At 36.0% G+C, this 21,862-nt stretch overlaps 1 protein-coding gene and 1 long non-coding RNA gene across 16 annotated transcripts in view; both read right to left on the bottom strand.

Annotated features, from left to right (window-relative positions):
- The window catches only part of LOC6043659 (glycine receptor subunit alpha-2), an 89,538-nt gene that overhangs the window by 28,017 nt on the left and 39,659 nt on the right, over positions 1-21,862 (bottom strand). The window lies entirely within an intron of this gene.
- Positions 19,699-20,192, bottom strand: LOC119767482. Its single transcript, XR_005277540.1, has 2 exons — positions 19,982-20,192; positions 19,699-19,921 (listed from the first exon to the last, which is right to left on the bottom strand). It is a non-coding gene; the product is annotated as an uncharacterized LOC119767482 (long non-coding RNA).

Below are 21,862 nucleotides of genomic sequence, written 5' to 3'. Positions count from 1 at the left end.
AGTGCATCCAAATTCGCTGGTGAAGTGCCTCAACTGCAACGGTGAGCACTCGTCAACCGACCGAAAGTGCCCCAAGAGAGCTGAGTTCGTGAAAATTCGGCAGCAAGCATCGACGAAGAATCAGCCTCAGCGTCGTAGAACTCCTCCAGCCCTGGTGGAGCAAAATTTTCCACCTCTTCAACCGCGACGCCAGGTCCCGAACTTGGCACCGTTGCCGTTGGATCCCAGGAAGAGAGCTGAGATGAATCATCCACGGCCGGGTTCCAGCCAGGAGCCGAGACCGCCACCACCGGGCTTCAGCCAGGAGCCAAGACCAACCCAAGAACCAGCAGTTGAGGAAAATGGTAATGATCTTTACACCTCAACCGAACTCCTCAATATTTTCAAACAGATGTCCGCTGCACTGCGTGGATGCAAAACCAAGACCCAGCAGATTGAAGTGCTGACCTCGTTCGTCATCCAGTATGGATCGTAGGTCCCTCAAGCTGCTGAATTGGAACGCTTGCTCCATTAGGAGGAAGAATTTAGAGCTGGTGGATTTTCTTCGCGAGAAGGAGATCGACGTAGCTGCCATCACGGAAACTCATCTGAAGCCCGGTGAAAAAGTTTATCTGCAAAACTACAAGATCGCGACGCAGCTCGATAGGACCACCTCTGGAGGAGGAGGTGTGCTTGTCGCTGTTCATCGTGATCTCAAGCCACGCCGGCTGCCACACTTTAAGCTGGACATCATCGAGGCCGTTGGGGTGGAAATTCCCACTGGTTGGCCCAGTACTCTTCATTGCTGCATACTGCCCACGTCAGGTGAATGCCAGAGATGGTTCAGCAGCAAAACTGAAGAGCGATATCCAGAAGCTGACACGGCGGAGCGCAAAGTACATCATCGCTGGTGACCTCAACGCGAAGCATGAAGTTTGGGGCAACAGCAGGAGGAATCGGAACGGAGTGATTCTGCACAACGATCTGCAAAACGGATACTACAACGTTGTGAGTCCGGATCGTCCAACGAGGGTGGCTCGGTCTGGGAATCACTCAATCATCGACTTCTTCATTACCAATATGGCTGAGAACGTGGCTCATCCTGAGGTGTTTGAAGAGTTGAGTTCTGATCACTATCCGGTGGTTGTGGAGGTTGGAGCTTCCGTTACTCCGCAGCGGCAACCAACCCGGAAAGATTACCACAACGTTGACTGGCAGCAGTTTCAGCAAGTGGTCGACAGCAACATCGACTATGATCAACACCCGGAAACTTCTGCTGATATTGATCGTTCGCTGGAGGTGATCCAGCAGGCTATCAACCAAGCAGAGGCTGCCAACGTTCGGGAGGTTCCTGTTAATTTTAAGGTAACTGATATTGACGTAGATACTAAACACTTGATTAGACTTAGGAATGTTTATAGGAGACAATATCAACGGACTGGGGACTATGACAAAAGATTTCAGTGAACAATTTGAACAAAATCATACAAGACCGACTTGACAATATCAGAAATCAAGAATTTTCAAAACATGTAAGCCAGCTTGGGAATTATTCAAAACCATTTTGGAAACTTTCAAAAGTTCTTAAAAACAAACCAAAGCCTATTCCTCCTCTTATTGTTGAGGATTCTCCTTTGATTACATCCGAGGAAAAGGCAAATGCACTTGGGCTTCATTTTGTTAGTTCACATAATCTTGGCGCTTCCATGACCAGCCGTAAAGAAACATCAGTTGCCAATAGTATTTCAACAATCAATGACTCTACCTTTGAATTTCCTGCAGATTCCCATGTTTCTGGTGAGGAAGTCAAAGTTGCAGTTAAACAAATGAAAAATATGAAAGCTCCAGGCTTTGATAACATTTTTAATCTAGTGTTGAAAAAACAGAGTGATCAGTTCTTTCAACATCTAGCCAATATTTTCAATAAATGTTTGCAACTTGGTTACTTCCCCACCAATTGGAAGCTGGGCAAAGTCATACCAATTTTGAAGCCTCAAAAAGATCCAACATCGCCAACAAGTTATCGTCCCATTAGTCTTTTGAGTAGTCTGTCCAAACTCTTTGAGAAGGTCATCTATTCAAGGCTTTTGGATTTTACCAACGATAATAATATAATTTTGAATGAGCAGTTTGGCTTCCGAAAGGGACATAATACTGCTCATCAGCTTACGAGAGTAACTAAAATCATCAAGCAGAACAAGCTTGAGTCTAAATCAACTGCTATGGCTTTGTTGGATGTTGAGAAGGCTTTTGACAATGTTTGGCATGATGGTTTGATACATAAACTGTATTTATACGGTTTTCCAATGTATCTTATCAAAATTATCCAGCACTATCTTTCGGAGAGATCGTTCAAGGTTTTTCTGAATGGGATTGCTTCTGGATTATTCAACATTGATGCTGGGGTTCCCCAAGGAAGTATTCTTGGCCCACTTCTGTACAATATTTTTACATCTGATTTGCCTACTCTTCCTGGTAATGGTGTGTTGTCACTTTTTGCTGATGACACTGCCGTTATTTATAAGGGTAAAATAACCAGATATTTAGTTGGCCGTCTTCAGAAGGGTCTTGACGTTCTTTCCGAATACTTTGGCGACTGGAAAATTCGCATAAATGCAGCCAAAACTCAAACCATCATTTTTCCACTTTCCAAATCGGCCAGATTTGTCCCAAAGGATGATGTTTTGATTAAAATGAATGATGTTTCGATACCCTGGTCAAAGGAAGTTGTCTATTTAGGTCTCATACTTGACTCGAAACTATTGTTTCGACAGCATGTAGATAAAATATTGAACAAGTGCAGCATTCTCATCAGGTGTTTGTATCCTTTAATTAACAGAAAATCAAAGCTATCTTTGAAAAATAAGTTAGCAGTTTACAAACAAATAATTTACCCCGTTATTGAGTATGCAGTACCTGTTTGGGAGTGTTGCGCTAGAACTCATAAATTGAAGCTCCAGCGTGTCCAAAACAAGGTACTCAAAATGGTTTTGAATGTTCCTGGCTGGACAAGATCAAGTGAGGTTCATGAATTAGCAGAAGTAAAAATGTTGGATCAGAAGATTCAAGAAAAATGTTTGAAATTCAGGGAAAAATGTGCTATATCTGAATACCCCTTGATTCAAGGATTGGTTTAGTTTATGGTAAGATTAAGTTAGTTTTAGGTTAGGTTATGTTTTCTTAACATTTTTTTCCTCATTGTACCTAGTGTTACAAAATGATAAATCATATACTTTTAAAGTTATAAAAATGAACAGTGTTTAAATCACGAAAAGCAAACTAAAGCTGAAGAGCCACAGCTGACCACTTATTATGTAAACCAAATGTAATTATTATAAGAAAGATTCAATAAAGTATATTTAATTCAAAAAAAAAAAAAAAAATACCAAAGCAGTGGCACCAAAAATCTACTTCTTTTTGTAAACATAAAATCCAAAACATAAATACATGAGTAACAAAATAAAAATAACACGGCGGGACCCAGAGCTCCATCTTTGCGAGGAGCTCGGTATCAAATCAAATCAGCGTTGATGTTTTTAAACTTTAGTATTCTAGATTTTTATTTTCAGTTTGGAATTATTGGATTGAAAAGTTAAGAATTTGTGGTGTTCCATTCATCCTTTTTTTAATTTCTACCGTAAAATCGCAATTCCAGCACACCTTCTTCATCGTTTCTTAAACATGACTCACCAGTTCCATTAGATATGCGTCGCAACCTCCCGCGGAAAGTAAAACAACAAACACCAACCAGTTCCTCGATCGCAAACTGGTTCCTTCTTGTTCTTCCGGAATGCCCGCCGAGTATACCATATTCCCGTCCTCCTCCTCCTCCTCTTCCTCCTATACCGCATCAAAGACCGGAATCTGGAATACAAAACACTTTGATTCGGTCGCTTGCCCCTCCGGCCGGAACTTTCCGGCAGAAAAAGTAATTCAACCTAGAACACAACTTACCTTTAAACTGTCCAAAAACCTCCCAAAGCCTAAAATTAACAACAACTGGTTCGACTCGGTTGCAATCAAGTCCGAACAAGATCAACTGAAGAGAACTGTCAAACTGTTTGCGTCGACGATAATCGACGTTGAATTGAAGGTAAATCGATGGAAAAAACAATGTCAAGCATGTCGAGTGTTTGTCGCACGTTTGTCGTCCTTTCGACCAATCGATATCGAAACGGTAAAATCAAAACCGTGCGACAACTCGTACGACGTGCGACATTTTTCAAACAGGGTGGGTACGCCTGGCTCAAAACAAAAAGCACGCAGCCATCCCAAACGAATTAAGGGTGGCGGTTTAATCGGTTTTTGAATTGACCGTTGGTTTTGGTTTTTGAATTGACCGTTGGATATTTCTTTTGGTTCAGTAAAACAGTTGATTCGTTTTTTATTTATTGAGGCAAAAATACATCATTAATTAACAAACTAATCTTTGTGAGTGTGTGTGTGTGTGTGTGTGTGTGTGTGTGTGTGTGTGTGTGTGTGTTTGTTTGTTTGGAATATGGGAATACAAGAAATTAGTGTTTTACAATCAGGAAACATGGGGATCTGGGGATTGAAGAATGTGGAGTTTTGGGAATATGGGATTTTCTGAATCTGGGAATCCCGAATCAAAATTAGGGAATTTGTGATTTTAGGAACTTGGTATTATGTTATTTTAGAGATTTGGGAATATCGAAACAAGAAAATTTAGGAATTCAAAAACCTGATAATGTGGGATTTTGAGATTTAGGAATTAAGGAATTAAGGAATTAAGGAATTAAGGAATTTGGGAATTTGGGAATTTGGGAATTTAGGAATTTAGGAATTTAGGAATTTAGGAATTTAGGAATTAAGGAATTTAAGAATTTGGGAATTTGGGATTTTGGGAATTGCAGAATTTGGGGATTTGTGAATTTGGGGATTTGGGAATATAGGAATTTGAGAATTTAGGAATTTAGAATTTGGGAAGCGATTTGGGAATTTGGGTGAGTGGGGACAGATTTGAATTTAAGGGTGGGGATTGGGGTTGAATTTGAGGATTTAGGAATTTAGGATTTGTTGAGAATTTGGTAATTTGGGAATTTAGAAATTTAAGAAATGGAATTTAGGAATTTAAAATTAGGAATTTGAGAATTTAGGAATTTAGGAATTTGAGAATTTAGGAATTAAGGAATTTGGGAATTTAAGAATTTGATCATTTTGGATTTGGGAATTAAGAATTTGGGAATTTGGGAAAATGTGAATTTGTGAATTTGGGATTTTAAGAAGAATTTAAATTTGAGAATTTGGGATTTAAAATTGAGAATTAGGAATTTGAGAATTTGAAATTTAAATTTGGAATTTAAGAATTTGGGAATTGGGAATTTGAAAATTGGGTGGGAATTTGGAAATTAGTGAATTTGTTAATTTGGGAATTTGAGAATTTAAGTATTTGGGAATTTGGGAATTTGGAAATTTGAGAATTTGGTAATTTGGGAATTTAGAAATTTAAGAAATTGGAATTTAGGAATTTAAGAATTAGGGAATTTGAGAATTTAGGAATTTAGGAATTTGAGAATTTAGGAATTAAGGAATTTGGGAATTTAAGAATTTGATCATTTTGGAATTTGGGAATTTAAGAATTTGGGAATTTGGGAAAATGTGAATTTGTGAATTTGGGATTTTAAGAATTTGGGAATTTAGAAATTTGAGAATTTGGGATTTAAAATTGAGAATTAGGGAATTTGAGAATTTGGGAATTTAAGAATTTGGGAATTTAAGAATTTGGGAATTTGGGAATTTGAAAATTTGGGAATTGGGGAATTTGGAAATTAGTGAATTTGTTAATTTGGGAATTTGGGAATTTAAGTATTTGGGAATTTGGGAATTTGTGAATTTGGGAATCTGGGGATTTGGGAATTTGGGAATTTAGAAATTTAGAAATTCAGGAATTTGGAATTTAGGAATTAAGGAATTAAGGAATTTAAAAATTTAGGAATTTAGGAATTTAGGAATTCAGGAATTCAGGAATTTAGGAATTTAGGAACATAGGAAATAGATAATTTGGGAATGTAAGAATTTGGGAATTTTGGAATTTGAGAGTTAAGGAATTTGAGAATTAAGGAATTTGGGAATTTGGGATTTTGGGAATTTGAGAATTTGAAAATTTGAAAATTTGAAAATTTGAAGAATTTGGGAATTTGGGAATTTAGGAATTTAAGAATTTAGAAATTCAGGAAATTAGGAATTCAGGAATTCAGGAATTGAGGAATTGAGGAATTTAGGAATTTAGGAATTCAGGAATTTAGGAATTTGGGAATTTGGGAATTAAAGAATTTGGGATTTTGTGAATTTGGGAGTTTGGGAATTTAAGAATTTGGGAATTTGGGAATCTGTGAATTTGGGAATTTGGGACTTTGAAATTTGAGAATTTGGGAAATTAGGAATTTGGGAATTTGAGAATTGTGTGAATTCGGGAATTTAGTAATTGAAGAATTTTTGAATTTGGGAATATAAGAAATTGGGAATTTGGGAATTTGAGAATTTAGGAATTCGGAATTCAGGAATTTGGGAATTTAGGAATTTGGGAATTGGGGAATTTAGGGATTTGTTAATTTTGGAATTTGGGAATTTAAGAATTTGTGAATTTGGGAATTTGGAAATTTGGGAATTTGGGAATTTGGAAATCTGGGAATTTAAGAATTTAGGAATTTGAAAATTTGGGAATTGGGGAATTTGGGAATTAGTGAATTTGTTAATTTGGGATGTTGGGAATCTGGGAATTTGTGAATTTGGGAATTTGGGAATTCAGGAATTTAAGAATTTTTTTTGAATTTGGGAATTTAGAGGGAAATTTGGGAATTTGAGAATTTAAGAATTTAAGAATTTAAGAATTTAAATTTAAGAATTTAAGAATTTAAGAATTTAAGAATTAAGAATTTAAAATTTAAGAATTTAAGAATTAAAATTTAAGAATTTAAGATTAAGAATTTAAAATTTAAGAATTTAAATTTAAGAATTTAAGAATTTAAGAATTTAAGAATTTAAGATTTAGAATTTAAGAATGAGAATTTAGGAATTTAGAAATTTGAAATTTGGGAATTAAGAATTTGAGAATTAAGAATTCAGGAATTTGGGAATTGGGAATTTGGGAATTGGAATTTAGGAATTTGGGAATCAGGAATTTGGGGATTTGTTAATTTGGAATTTGGGAATTTAAGAATTTGTTAATTTGGGAATTTGTGAATTTGGAAATTTGGGAATTTGGAAATCTGGGAATTTAAGAATTTGGGAATTTGAAAATTTGGGAATTGGAGAATCTGGGAATTAGTGAATTTGTTAATTTGGGAAGTTGGGAATTTAATAATTTAGGAATTTTGGGAAATTTAGAATTACGGAATTTGGGAATTTGTGAATTTGGGAATTTGGAAATTTTGGAATTTGGGAATTTAAGAATATGGGAATTCGGGAATTGGGAAATTTGGGAATAAATGAATTTGCTTTGAATTTAGGAATTTAGGAATTTGGGAATTTGAGAAATTGGGTATTTTTAATTTTAGAATTTCAGAATCTTAGAATTTTAGAATTTCAGAATCTTAGAATTTAGAATTTTAGAATTTTTGAATTTTTGAATTTTTGAATTTTTGAATTTTTGAATTTTAGAATTTTAGAATTTTAGAATTTTAAATTTTAGAATTTTAAATTTTAAATTTTAGAATTTTAAATTTTAGAATTTTAGAATTTTAGAATTTTAAATTTTAAATTTAGAATTTTAGAATTTTAGAATTTTAAATTTTAGAATTTTAGAATTTTTAGAATTTTAAATTTTAGAATTTTAGAATTTTAGAATTTTAAATTTTAGAATTTTAAATTTTAGAATTTAGAATTTTAAATTTTAAATTTTAGAATTTTAAATTTTAAATTTTAGAATTTTAGAATTTTAAATTTTAGAATTTTAGAATTTTAAATTTTAAATTTTAAATTTTAAATTTTAAATTTTAGAATTTTAGAATTTTAAATTTTAAATTTTAGAATTTTAGAATTTTAAATTTTAAATTTTAGAATTTTAGAATTTTAAATTTTAAATTTTAAATTTTAGAATTTTAGAATTTTAGTATTTTAAATTTTAGAATCTTAGAATTTTAGAATTTTAAATTTTAGAATTTTAGAATTTTAGAATTTTAAATTTTAGAATTTAAATTTTAGAATTTTAGAATTTTAAATTTTAGAATTTTAAATTTTAGAATTTTAGAATTTTAAATTTTAGAATTTTAAATTTTAAATTTTAGAATTTTAGAATTTTAGAATTTTAGAATTTTAGAATTTTAGAATTTTAGAATTTTAGAATTTTAGAATTTTAGAATTTTAGAATTTTAGAATTTTAGAATTTTAGAATTTTAAATTTTAGAATTTTAAATTTTAGAATTTAAGAATTTTAAAATTTTAGGTGGTAGAGTGTAATGTGGTGTGTGTTTGTGGGTGTTCAGCGCTTTCTGCAGGACCGAAGCTTGACCGCTATCGGCTCCAGGATGCTCGACGGAGTTCGAGTTGGGTTGATGCGTCTTGTCCCGGGCAGCTTTTCTTGCCGTCGTGGTGCAATCTGAGGTGGCTGGAGATCTGGTGGAAGAGGACGGCGTCGCAGCCTGTGGAGGGAGGAAGGTCGATTAGATCGAACGATTACGAGTTTTGGGGAGAATTTGTTTATCAATCGTACCAACTTTCTGAGGGTTTCAACGGCTCGTTGAAGGTTTTGAAAAGAAGGAGGAGGAGGAGGAGGAGGAGGAGGAGGAGGAGGATTGCTATCCAAGTGTCCAACTGAAAACACCGCCAACAAAGTCGTTCCGGACCGAGTCGAAATTCACAAGTGCTTTCGGGAGAAGTCAACGGTCGTTCCGCACCAGCAGCGGCGGCTGATGATTTCTTCTCGCTAAACAACATCTTCTTCCGCATCGGCCGTGGGGCAGAAGGATGAGGAAGAGGTTCCGGCGATGCACTTATTCCGCTGTCCGCCTTCTCGAGTGCGGCCATTAGCAACGGTTCCGTCTTTAATTTCAGAACTGAACCGTACTGGCCCTTTCGATCACTGTTGAGAATCGCGGCTGGCGGTGCGGATCGACCTTTCACTTCTCCCGGGTGATTTTGCCACTTCCGAAAGCACTTTTTAACTTCGACCCGGTCCGGAACGACTTTCTTGGCGGTGTTAGCAACTGGACACTTCGGCAGCACATGTTGGTGCTTTCATTTAGCACAAAGTACACTTTACAGTGAGTCAAATATTTGTCCGTACCCCCCCGTACGGGAAATGTTTGTGATATAAAAGTACATAAAATTCGACTAAAGTGCCATGTTTTATACATCAATCGACGCGGTAGAATGTCCTCTTTAAGACACTGTCATTGGATTTGCAAAAAACTTTTTCTTGAAAAATACAAAAATTGTTTACTGAAAAAAAAGAGGTCAAATAATTGTCCACTAGTAAAAGTACAAAATCTGATCGATTTAACTGAATTCATTTATGAAATGTTGTTTCAGTGTCAAATACTAGTACCTTTAGCCAGTTTGTGACAACTTTGAACTTCTGATAAGTTTGTTTAATTTATATTAAAATTGGATTAAATTTAGTTTTTTAAAGTAAAACTTACCAAAACATTAGTTTATAAACAACTATTTTTATAAAATTGCTATTTTGTGTTGTAAGAGTCTCTATTGAACAAGTTTCAACAATATTTGTTCAAAATATACATTGTTTTCATCTTTTTTATTGACATTTTTCGACCAAAAATATTGTTTCGGAACAATACCGTTAAACAATCCGGATTGTCCCGGAACCGGTTCAACCCCTCGGAGGAAAATTTTGTGGTGATCAGATAGAGGACAAAAAACCCACCTCTTGCAATTTGAAGCATCAATTTCGTCCACTACAGCCCGATTACGAGTCCTAGTCTGAAATTTGAAATTTTCAAATTCCCCAAGCAAAACATTCTGACCCAGAACGGTACAGAAATTCTCAGCACGGAAAGTGAAAATTTCAAATTTCAGACTAGGGACTCGTAATCGGGCTGTAGTGGACGAAATGAATGCTTCAAATTGCAGAGGTGGGTTTGTCCTCTCTGATCACCACAAACCGAAGGTGGTGACGAAATCCGAACCATTGTGTTCCGAAACTGGTCGATCAATAAAAGATGAAATCAATGTATATTTTGAACAAATATTGTTGAAACTTGTTCAATAGAGACACAACACAAAATAGCAATTTTATAAAAATAGTTGTTTATAAACTAATGTGGTAAGTACTTTAAAAACTAAATTTAATCTTTAAATATTTAACTCAAGTTATCAAACAACTGAAAGGTACTAGTATTTGACACTGAAACACATTTCATAAATGAATTCAGTTAAATCGATCAGATTTTGTAACTAGTACGGACGACCTCTTTGACTTTCGAGTAAACAATTTTTGTATTTTTCAAGAAAAAGTTTTTGCAAATCAATGACAGTGTCTTAAAGAGGACATTCTACCGCGTCGATTGATGTATAAAACATGGCACTTTAGTCGAATTTTATGTACTTTTATATCACAAACATTTCCCGTACGGGGGGGTACGGACAAATATTTGACTCACTGTATTTCACCAACACCCTCGGGAACACCGTGAACTTTTCCGGTCCTCCGGTTACTTCTCCCGAAAACATAAAAAAAAACTTTGAAAATATAAACAAACTGTCACGAGAGCAGAGTTGACGTTTTGAATTGGGCTGCGTTTTGACAGTAGTTACGCGTCGCAAAAGGATGACGGAAAAAGTCGCGTTTTCGAACACAAAAGTTTTCGAAATCGATGAAAATGTTTTCATTTTTGAAAACATTGTAAACGAAACCGAAAACAATCGATGTTTTCGATTTTAAAACAATTTGTTGACGGTTTTTCCTACAGGATTTCTATCCGTGATATTTTCAATTACCATGTATCATTTTTTTCAGTGTAGTCCATATCCATACCTACAACTTTGCCGAAGACACCAAATCGATCAAAAAATTCCTTCAAAAGATACAGATTTTTTAATTTTTATACATCGTTTTTGTATGGACAGCTGCCAAATTTGTATGTAAAATTATATGGACAAACTAATGATACAAAATGGCTTCTTTGGGCATACCGTTTTCGTAGAGAATTGTTCATAGTGAAAAAAATCAGTCAGAATTGCATCATTTCCCCATCACACGTTTAACAAATTAAGCTTCATTACTAATTTGTTTCGATAGGATTTTCAGAACTTCAATCTTTCTGGCTCATCGGCAAGGTCTTTTGATAACCTATCCAATCATAGTTCCCATCACAGTTCCGGACAACATTTTCATCCATTCACGGAACAATTCTTGGCAGTTCTTGTCAATAATAGCAACTACCAGTAGACACCAACGATTTTTTGGACAATGATTTAATTAAAAACCCGATTTAATCCCACCAGGGGTGAGATAGAGCCTTTCTTACTAAAGAATATAACTTCTCTCAATTCACAACATCGACTTGATACAAAAAATCTTATGATGAAAGCAAGGTATTATTAATGATGTGTTTTCTAAAAGAAATTGAAAACGCAATTTTCACCTATCGAATATTTTTAATCGTACAAATTCTTAGCTTCCAATGCGCAAGTGACGACACACATCGCGGTTTTGGTTTTCTAGTTTTGGTAAGAGCCCAAAAACCGAACAAAGCAGGCGCAACGCAAAACCGAGTTAACCGCACAGTGGGAAGCTTGCCATTCAGCGTCTACGAAAGTGCCCAGACGGAAAAGGGGGGCGCCTGGCGGGCGTTTTGTCTTGGGCACTGCACTTAGCTGCGCAAGACGTCTGGCAGATTTTCCCCCCGACTGGCCCAAGAATGTTGCCAGAATTCTGGCGAATATGCAACAAACCGGTCGTGCACGGTTCAACCGATTGAACCGATTGGTTTTGTGCCAGACAGCTGTGTGTTATTCCGCCAGATTTTTGCCAGATTCGTCGGGCGTCACGCAAAACCTGGCTAAAAGAAATGTGCCAAGTGTGTCTGAACTGCACGACAAACGTCCGCCTGCGCCAGACACTCAAATTTACCAGATTTTTTTCCGACCGGGTGAGAGAGTCAGAGATAGATATTTTTACAACCGCACAACTACACACTCAATCACAATACCTTAGGTAGATAGCCATTGGCGTCGCGAGCATTGAAAACTTTGAAAACGATATAAAGCTTAGAAGCTTCGAAAGCTCCTATTGGAATCCAATGAACTCTGTTAAATAAAACGACACAAAAAATGAAGCCTACTTAAAGCGATTTTAGGAGCACACGGGAAACAAATTGATTGTACCCGGATGAATGTCCTATGTCAAAAAAGTTTTTTTGCATAAACATTGGACAGTTATGCAAAAACGGACAAAGCAAAAGAAACCGAAAAGCTACGATATCTTACATGTTGAAGGAAACATCGGTAGACAAGCTACTACGAACGAGTATAAGTCGAGCCGAAACATATGCGCCAGCATTCTCGCGCCAGTATTCAAAGCTCAACTTGACAACTTGGCGACGAAGCGTCGAAAATCGATGCAGTGTGATTTTTTGGCGATTTTTCCGATTAAAATTCATGCTGAATCGACATATTTACGAAGCTGGAAATGACGTCCTGGCTTAAAGTAAAACCTATACCTTTCTTTAGTAAGAAAGGCAAAAAGTAAATCGTTCTAAAAATTGATCGGGATTGCCGATCGATGTCGAACTTGTTTCAGATGCTCACTCATGGTCTGTACTATGAATGTAGCAAGAAAATTCGAATAAAATCAGAAATGAAAAATGTTGGCGAAGGTCACCAGGTGGGCTTTTACCCTTTTTTTAGGGATTTTGTTTCTTATGGTAGGTCAATCAAACGGCTCTAACTCCAGAACCATATTATGAATCTGGATGAAAATTTGGGAGGTTGTAGGGCTCGAAAAATGCAATTTTTGAGATAAATAAAAGGTATGAAAATGAAAAAATTGACCATATTTTCATTTGAAAACTGTGTATTTTCTGGAAAAGTCTGGCCGCATCCGAAAACAGATGGATAATTCGAAATTTGCGCGGCAACTCGCCCAGGTTCAGCACACTAGCTTTCATCTGCATTTAGGAGAATCGAAATCGGATTTATGGGAGCTGAGAACGGCGCGACACAAAATTTTGCAAAATTTTACCACATACGAACATCACTCGACCTCCACGGAATTTATTTTCTCAAAATTCGAGGGTTCGAGATAGACGAGTTCTGTCAAGGTGAATCGATAGAGCGTCGAAAATCGATGCAGTGTGATTTTTTTTGGCGATTTTTCCGATTAAAATTCATGCTGAATCGACATATTTACGAAGCTGGAAATGACGTCCTGGCTTAAAGTAAAACCTATACCTTTCTTTTGTAAGAAAGGCAAAAAGAAGCATAATCAACTGAAAACAATCTAAAATGCATTAATATGGGTTGACAATTCGATTCACATTTATTGGAAATCAGGTTCGTTTCCAAGGATACAAGATGTCTTATAATGTGGTCCTCTTAAACCTTGAGGTTTCGTCAACGGATCCACAGGCGTGTATCGTTCTCTGAAATGACGAAAATCTCTGGACCTAATATTTGAACAACCCCTCTGGTCAGAGTCGAGGACATAAACTTGAAAAAATATTTGCAACAGACTGATATCTAATTATATTTCATTACATTTGCTATGTTAAATTTCTCGACCTTCATTTTTCAAACAACCAACTCGCGTTTACTATTCTGTAGCATTTTTCTAGTCGCAAATAGCCAACAGCATATGGTTTCCGTTCAGATCGCATGACGGACGATCCCGAAGTTTATTGTATAATTTCACACTCCTCAATCGTACGTTGCCACGTTCTTAGATAAAACGCAAGATCGGGCTAAAATTGCCGTCACCGTAGTGTTCGCTTAGCTCATTTTAACTAGACAACAATTAATCAAATTTTGTTGAGAAAGAAACAAATCATTTTTCATATGTTTGAAAAGTTGTTTGTGTGTTAAATTTGATGATTTAAAAAAGTAGAGTTTAATGTAAATTTGCGTGAATATTGTGATCGAAATCAGAGCATTTGAATTATTGATTTGCATTTGAAGTATTAACCTAGAAATATTAAAAAAATAATTCTATTGCGAAAATTGCGCAAACCAGTGACGACTCCGTCCAGCGTCTACCAATTCAGCAAACCTCCCGCAATAGACATCGGGCACGCGCGCCGTTTGTCTGCCTGTCTAAATAAAAAACATATAAAACATATTTATTTACATCAAAAGCACTATGGTATTTTTTTTGTTTTGCCGGCAATCGACGACGTTTTCACACCCCTTCATCTTATTCTGCTTGTTCTTTGACCATCATACAAAACATGTCCATAAAATAGTTTATTTGAACTTTGCTCGTCGGATGTCGGCGCATTCTTTTTGAGGGTACTGTAAAAAGCATTTTTTTATCATTTTCAATAATTTTGTTTTGTTTTGAAATTTTATACAAAAAGTAGGTACTTTTAATTTAGTGAACAGATATTCAAATTCAAATAAATTAAATATTCGAAAAGAACATTAATGCTAACTTGAAAAAGAAATAAAAATTAAACATGAAGATCACTGGATTTTTTTTTTTACTGTGATAAACAAGTTAAACAATTTTCTGAGCAGCAAAAAGGCAACACAGACCTTTTCCACTACACAACAGTAAGTGTATTAGGCGGTCAGGCTAGATTTTGCTGCCAGATAATGCAATTTAGATTGATTAAACTGCTGAACGTGACATTGAAAGTCGACAATTCTTTGTGTATCGTTACTATTGTATCTCATGAATTAGATCGATTCCACGTCACTTTCAGCTAAATTTGAAAAAAAAAGAAAAAGTTCGAAATCTTTTTTGCATTTCTATACAAAATTTAGAACAAATAGTATTTTCTTGTTTTCACTTCGAGTGACATTTTTCCATAGCTGCACTAATTTAATTAATTCAATTCCGAATGCTAGTCTGGAAGTGGTCCAACGTGTCATAATCCCGTTCGTTCCGAGGGCGTTGGTTGTTCCCCCCCGTCCCCAAGTGACTGATAGTGTGGCAGATTATCCTGGAAACGGTTCTCTCGAGAATTGTTTTTTCGGCAGCGTGTGTGAGTGTGTGCGGGCTAGCCCGACTGTCGGCCGCTAGTGACCACCATCGCTTCGGTTCTACTATTTAGGGGAGAAGAGTTAAGTGTGTCGTACTGTTGACATTGCACAAGGGGTCATTCAACGATTAAGACGACATTGAAAACATCCATCAATTAATTTGTGAATAATTCTTCTTCATAATTCGTGACAACGGTTTATGGAATGCCCCCAATACAAATTTCAAATAAGTCATTCTTTTTGGATCCACTTTAACAATTCGAAAAAACTGTATCAATTAAACGGTGACACCCCCTTTTTCGGTGAAACTCAAACTGGACATGACATTTGCGTTTTTTTTTGTTTTCATATTTTCCTGTTTTTGACCTTGGCACGATATGATAGCCAATGTCAGCAGGATAATGAACGCATGTTGATTGCCGCGGCGACAGTTCAATTGGCACCGTAAATGGTTTCCGTTTATTTATTTTTTGCGTCTGCCATGCCCACATAAATGAGGGATGATTTGTTATAATGTTTGGGGAATGCAATGATAAACAGCTTAATCATGTTTTCACTCCTGTTCTGGTTTCAATAAAAACATCATAATTTGTTTGTTTTTTGAAGAATTCATGTCGGTTTCTCTGAAAAGACGCAACGTTTTTGCAATTTTTTAAAAGCAATTTGTTCGTTTTGTGCAGATATACAAAACATTATTAGAAGCTTGCAAAAATATTGTAGGGGGAGAGGGGGTAATACGCACCTCCTAAAATAAAAGTGAGATTTCTCAAACATAACAGCACTTTTGTGAAAGAATTTGTTGGATGTTTTGAAACAACTACGTTATTCTACGTTATCCAAGTAAAAGAGTCTTAAAATTACCATAATTTTATTAAAATAACAGATTTCATTCTTATGCAATGTTAAGCTCCCAATTCCTATGACTTTTTTTCTGGAATAATCTCCTCCCCCTATAATTTAAGAAAAATCGATTAACTTAAAAAGCGTAATGTCTCCTTGTAAAACGAGGTTTCTCTGTATTTCAGTCATTCAGACATTTAAAGAATCAACGCTTAAATTTAATGCAATATTTTCTGAACAATTAAAATAAACTGTTGTGAAGTCGAAAAGAAAATCGTGGAAACCTTGCCTGTCAATTTGATTGAGTTCCATAATAGCGCTGGGAAAAGGAGCGTCTCAGGCTTTATCTAAGTAAGTTTAGCATCAACATTTCACATGCTTCTAGTCCTTATTCCTTCCCTGGTGAATGATGGAGGTGGAAGCGGCCAGCATTGGATGGGTTTCATGGAGCTGCCTGTCCTGTTCGGGGAGAATTGTTTTTAATTCCCTTTAAGGTGAAGCCGTTGATCATTTTCGAAGAAAATTAATCATTGCTATAAAATATTCTGTATTAATTTCAATTTAACGAATTTCAGCATCAAAAGGAATCAGCATGTGCCGGTTGTTGCCTTCTTGAAGCCACTGAAGGAATTTTTGATCTAAATCAATTGTGCTTTAAAATTTATATAATTTTGTGGCACAATCATTGACGTCCTAGTTGGCAATCATTGATTAATGACGATTTCCATAGCTTAACAAGGAATGGGATAATCGTTACCAAAAGGAATCAGCATGTCGACGTCGTCGTGCTATCTTGTCGCACCCGCCATTTTGACGTTCCGAGAAAAACGCGTTTTAATGTTTGACCTTGAATATTCAAAAACGAGAGCACGCAATGTAAACAATAACAAACACGTTTTGTTTGGCTCACCATTCTGTGCATTGTCCCAAAGTATGGTTGAAGTTGGTTGCTGGAGTCCCGAGTTATAATTACAAATGATTACGGTAGTCTAGCTTGTACGTGCGACAAACGCATCCTGACTTTCCTGGCCTGAAATCCCTTTGGCCTTTTGTCGCACTTAGGGTAGAGTAGTCATCAATGAGACACGGGGAACAATGATAAAATGGCTCTCACAAGTCGTAGTTTCAACCAATCAGGCTCTTATTTGGCGGAAAGGTGTGTCTACTGGATACACGTCTGCAATATTAGTGGCTTTGGTTATGGACGCTCCCTTGAAAAGTTATTCATAAATGTTTGATTATGGGGTGTAAAAGTAAATTATGGACAAAAAAAACTTTTTCGCTCGTAGGCTGCCATTTACACCAAAACTAATATTTCTTCAAATTTCTTTCGACGTTCCATAGGGATTAAGTTGGGCTACAATGCCCTTTCATTAGATTTGGCCAAAATTTAGAATATACCCAGAATCCAGGGCTGTCTCATTGTTCCCCACTCATTTCAGCCCATGGGTAACAATGAGACACTTTGATTTTTCTTCAATAAACTTTTCAAAATCGATGGAAATCTTTCAAAACATGAATTAAAAGTGATTTTTGGCATATTTATAGAGTTAAAACTTCATTTAACCAAAAATACTAAGTTATTTGGTATTAATACATGGATTTTACAAAATTTCAATACTTTTTAGTGTCACTTTTGTTATTAAAAGTTTCATGTTGGCAAAATTGCTCTAAAATGTTCAAGGCAAGTCACCTGCAATGGAACAATACAAAAACATGATGTTTTGCTAGAAAAATGTTGATTTTCGTAAAGTGTCTGATTGTTCCCCAGCTGTCTCATTGTTCCTGCCAAGTGCGTCTACAATGAGACAGTTGAATAACTCTGGCTGTAGATGTCGGATCGATCTCATATTTTGGTCAATGTTAGAACATATTAAAAGAAAGATAATGCAACTAAAAGCTCATTAAAACATGCTAATGAAAAAATTAGAAAAATCGTTGAAAGTTGAAAACCAAAAGTGTCTCATTGATGACTACCCTACCCTACATCAATTTTCATGGAGTGACAAGATAGCACGACAAGATTGAAACTACTTTCATATGTAAAGTGACAAAAATGCACGGAGTTTTTTCGGTTTTTGTTGAATATCTCAGGATTGAAATCGAATTTTGGGGATCTGTGAAGGTCAAAAGGTGAGGCATTGTGAGCTGCATGGCGTTCTTAACTCAATTTGGCGCAAAATGCACGTACGACAAGTTAGCACGATGGCGACGATGTGTAGTGCACTATTCTAAACAACTTGTTGAAGGATTTTTGTCAAAATATTGAAAGCGACGTAAAATTTATATCTTTGAAGGAAAATCATGACAATGATGGAAGTCTTCACGTTTAATCAATTCGAGCCAAACATTTCATTAGGGCACAAAACCAAAAAGTAAACATTCGGGATTATTCCACTATTCCACTCCATAGTACACTCCCTACATGGCCTCCAAGAATCAGATTGATAGCAAACAATTTCCTATTGAAAAAATCAAAAACAAAAGGGCATAACAATGTTCACTCCAAACCAGAAAAAAGTTCAATTGTGCCCTTTTCTTTTCGTTAGTTTTCGTGGTTAAGGAACTTTCTATGTTATAAAGTGAACTTTTCATACATTCTTAACACTAATTCACTTCAAAACAAAGTTTGGTTAACGTTTCACCAAGGGTTTCTGCAGAAAAAAAACTTCGTCGAAATACAATATTGAATACGGCCCGCGGCTGCTGTTCAGTACACTTTTGAAGAATTTTAATGTTTCACATACCTTATCTGCTCCATTCGATCATAAAACTTCACCAATTATCAAAATTTCCACTGAATTCCTCATTATTTCTAACTAAACAAAAGGGCCCATAAACATCATTCAAAACAACAATCCGGTGACAGCGCTTTAGTGCCCTTTTAGTTCTCTTCGAAATTGCATTTAGAAAGGGCCCATTATGAACAGCAGTTGGAAAGCTAAAAGGGCCTAATAACGAGATTTTTAAAATTATGAGTTTTATTGCGAAAATCAACATAAATTTAGAAGCAGTAAAGCAGAGTTGAGGATAATGGTGTGTTTTATCGAATCATCAGTAAAAATACCATCAGTCATGCTTATTTTTTAAATAGGAATTGAAACAAGTTGTCCATTTTTTGCAAGCGATTTTCTCGAATCGCGGTTTTTGCTTTTGTGCCCTAATGAAATGTTTGGCTCGAATTGCAAAGTTACCTGGGCTGGACAATCCCCAAGTAACCATCCAGCACTAAATAACAGTCACTGTTTGGCCCTTAATGCGCTTTCATAGCTGCGAGTAAAAGCCAAACGGTTTTTACTTCAGCACTAACAGCTACTATAGTGCTGAATAGTGGCCGCTTTTGGACTTTTCTCGGCTGTTTATGTGCTGGCCCCTACTGTTTTTGATCCAACCCTGCACAAAACGTCAAAAAAATGGGAGCAGCAAAAATGTTGCTCTCTCTCCCTTTCCTTCCTCGTCATATTCTATTTTGGGTTTGTTTACAATTACTACGTTACCGACTCACAGCTGATCCGAGTGGGGAATGAGATTTTTTTGCTCGAAATTGATCAGTTGGAGATTTGATGCCCGATGATAGAAGATGTTGTCGCTGATTTCCGTGAGTCCGATCCTTCAAGCCTAAATGAGAGGTGGCTATCTGAGCATGCTTCACAGGTACTTGTAAGTAAGTGCCAAAAGAGAGTGCGGGTCTAGGTGCGGGTGATTTTTACAACTACACGCTGTGAATTCGATTCAATTTACAAAACATATTTTGTGTTATTCGTTTTGAATTCTGCGTTTATTTATTTCCCAAGATTTTACAATTGATTGAACATCATTGCAGTCTCAATTGATACACGTATCCGATCTAAACTCCGTATTTTGGAACCTCGCACATATTGTCCAAAGCCAATTCCACAGAAAATCTCGAATTTCTGCTCTGATGGTGTATGTTGAGTCCGGCGTCCACTCCGAACAGCTGCCGGTCTTAATTGTACCGCTTCTGAAATGGATACACACACCTGCCACAAATAATAAAGAAAATTTTGGTTGTTAAACTTACCTATTTGTATCATAATTTGATGATATCCGAAAAAATCTCTCTGTTTTTCCCATGTTGGAATATAAGAATAACATGTTTAGGTTTGTTTTTTTTTTCATACTGTCTCGCTCGCTCTACCGTTCCAAATATAAACAAAGCTAATACTGTTGCCAGTTTAATGGAAACTGACAAACAGAGTTGCCAGCAGCAGCACTTAAACAGCATCATCTCAGCATTCTCGAATGCTACGCCCAATGCTGATTAGCACTTGCACGTGCTGTTGCATAGCAATCTTGCATTGGGATTGCTGATTAATTGCTGTTTTATGATTTTTAGTGCTGGATGGTTACCTGGGTCATCATATAGGGAAATTCTCGTATATTTGGCAAGTTAAGTACTCGCTCCTAATTCCGTCCAATTTGATAATTTTCACCAACTTTTTTTTTGCAAAACTTTATATAGAAATATGCTTGGTCACTTCCTATTGAGATATAAATCACTCGATTTCAGTTGAAAACGCTTTTTATAAGCTGTAATTGAACGTCAAAGTGCTGTTATGGCAACATTAGAGGCACGATTTGATTAGGTGCTGTTCCCCTATACATGACGAAATCCAGTCTGCATCCCGCTAAGAAGAGTGAAATCTTGGCCGATTTTTCGAAATTTCGTGCAAATTCTTAACTTTGTTTTCTATTTATTTCTTATTTTCTGATTTCAGATTATTTAACATCAAATTTTTAGATGAGTCGATTTATACTAACGACACACGACTTATCAGCCAAAATGTGTCGTTCTTGCCGCAGGAAATGCGTCAAATCCGTTTATATGACTACCCCAAAAATGACTACGTAATAACCTTCAAGTACAATTTTCTTGCAGTCTTTCGACGAAATTTAGCAAACACATTTCCCATTTTTTGTACACAGAAAAAAATCATGGTAATATTACATCTGGGAAGGGTACATCTTTTATGTCAGAAAAAAGGTGTAATTTTACCTCTGGAAATGTGTAATTTTACCACTTTTCTGGTGTAATGTCACTTTTTCAGTCTAAATTGAGGTAAAATTACATCATAAAAGAGGTAATATTCAACCTTCCAAAATTAAAGCTTCCAAATTTACATTATTTTTTTCTGTGTAGGGTCATTCTCTGCTAACTCATAAGAAATCGGAAAAAGTAGACCCAAATTCTCTTTGATTTTCTTGATACTTTTTCCTAAAGGGTAATTTAGGTCCCTGATGATTAAACCGAGGTGGTGATTTGGATATTTGGCGTTGAAAGACAAACTTAAAATAGGTGTGTTTTAAAGTGTTCAACAGTCTTAATAAAACTTTCAAAAAAAGTTTTAGAGGACACGTGTTCCAACATGAGACCACAATCAACCTAAAAATAGCTCAAACATGGCGTGTGCCAAAAATAGAGCTGCATCTCATCATAATTAGCCTCATACAACACATAATGGTCTGTTTGTTTTGACCACTCTTTCTCCGTCGCGTCGCCGTTGTCATCGTCCAAATTATTCAGTTCACGACAGAAAGCGCCGTTTGGACAGTTCAAACGATTTTCAGCAGTGACTACAAAATTAAGCCCGCTCCGGAATATGGTGTACCGTAATCTGGGGTGAATCGGGACTACAGTCTGAATAGGGACAGCAGTTTTTAGACCACTTAAAGCTTTTAAATTTGGAAATGAATGTACACATTTTGTTGGCCTGAGTCTGTTCTATCCGAAACCAACCAGAAAAATCAAAATATTGTGCTCCAACATGGTTAAAACTGCTGTCCCAATTCGCCCCATGTGTCCCGATTGACCCCAGTTTACGGTATGAAAAATTAAATTCCACATAGGGCGAGCCAAATTGGTGCAGTTCAGCTCCGCACAAAATCCACGATTTTCCAAGTC

The sequence above is a fragment of the Culex quinquefasciatus genome, chromosome 2 (genome assembly GCF_015732765.1).
Source record: "Culex quinquefasciatus strain JHB chromosome 2, VPISU_Cqui_1.0_pri_paternal, whole genome shotgun sequence".
NCBI lineage: Eukaryota > Metazoa > Arthropoda > Insecta > Diptera > Culicidae > Culex > Culex quinquefasciatus.
This window is presented reverse-complemented; position numbering and strand designations above follow the sequence as displayed.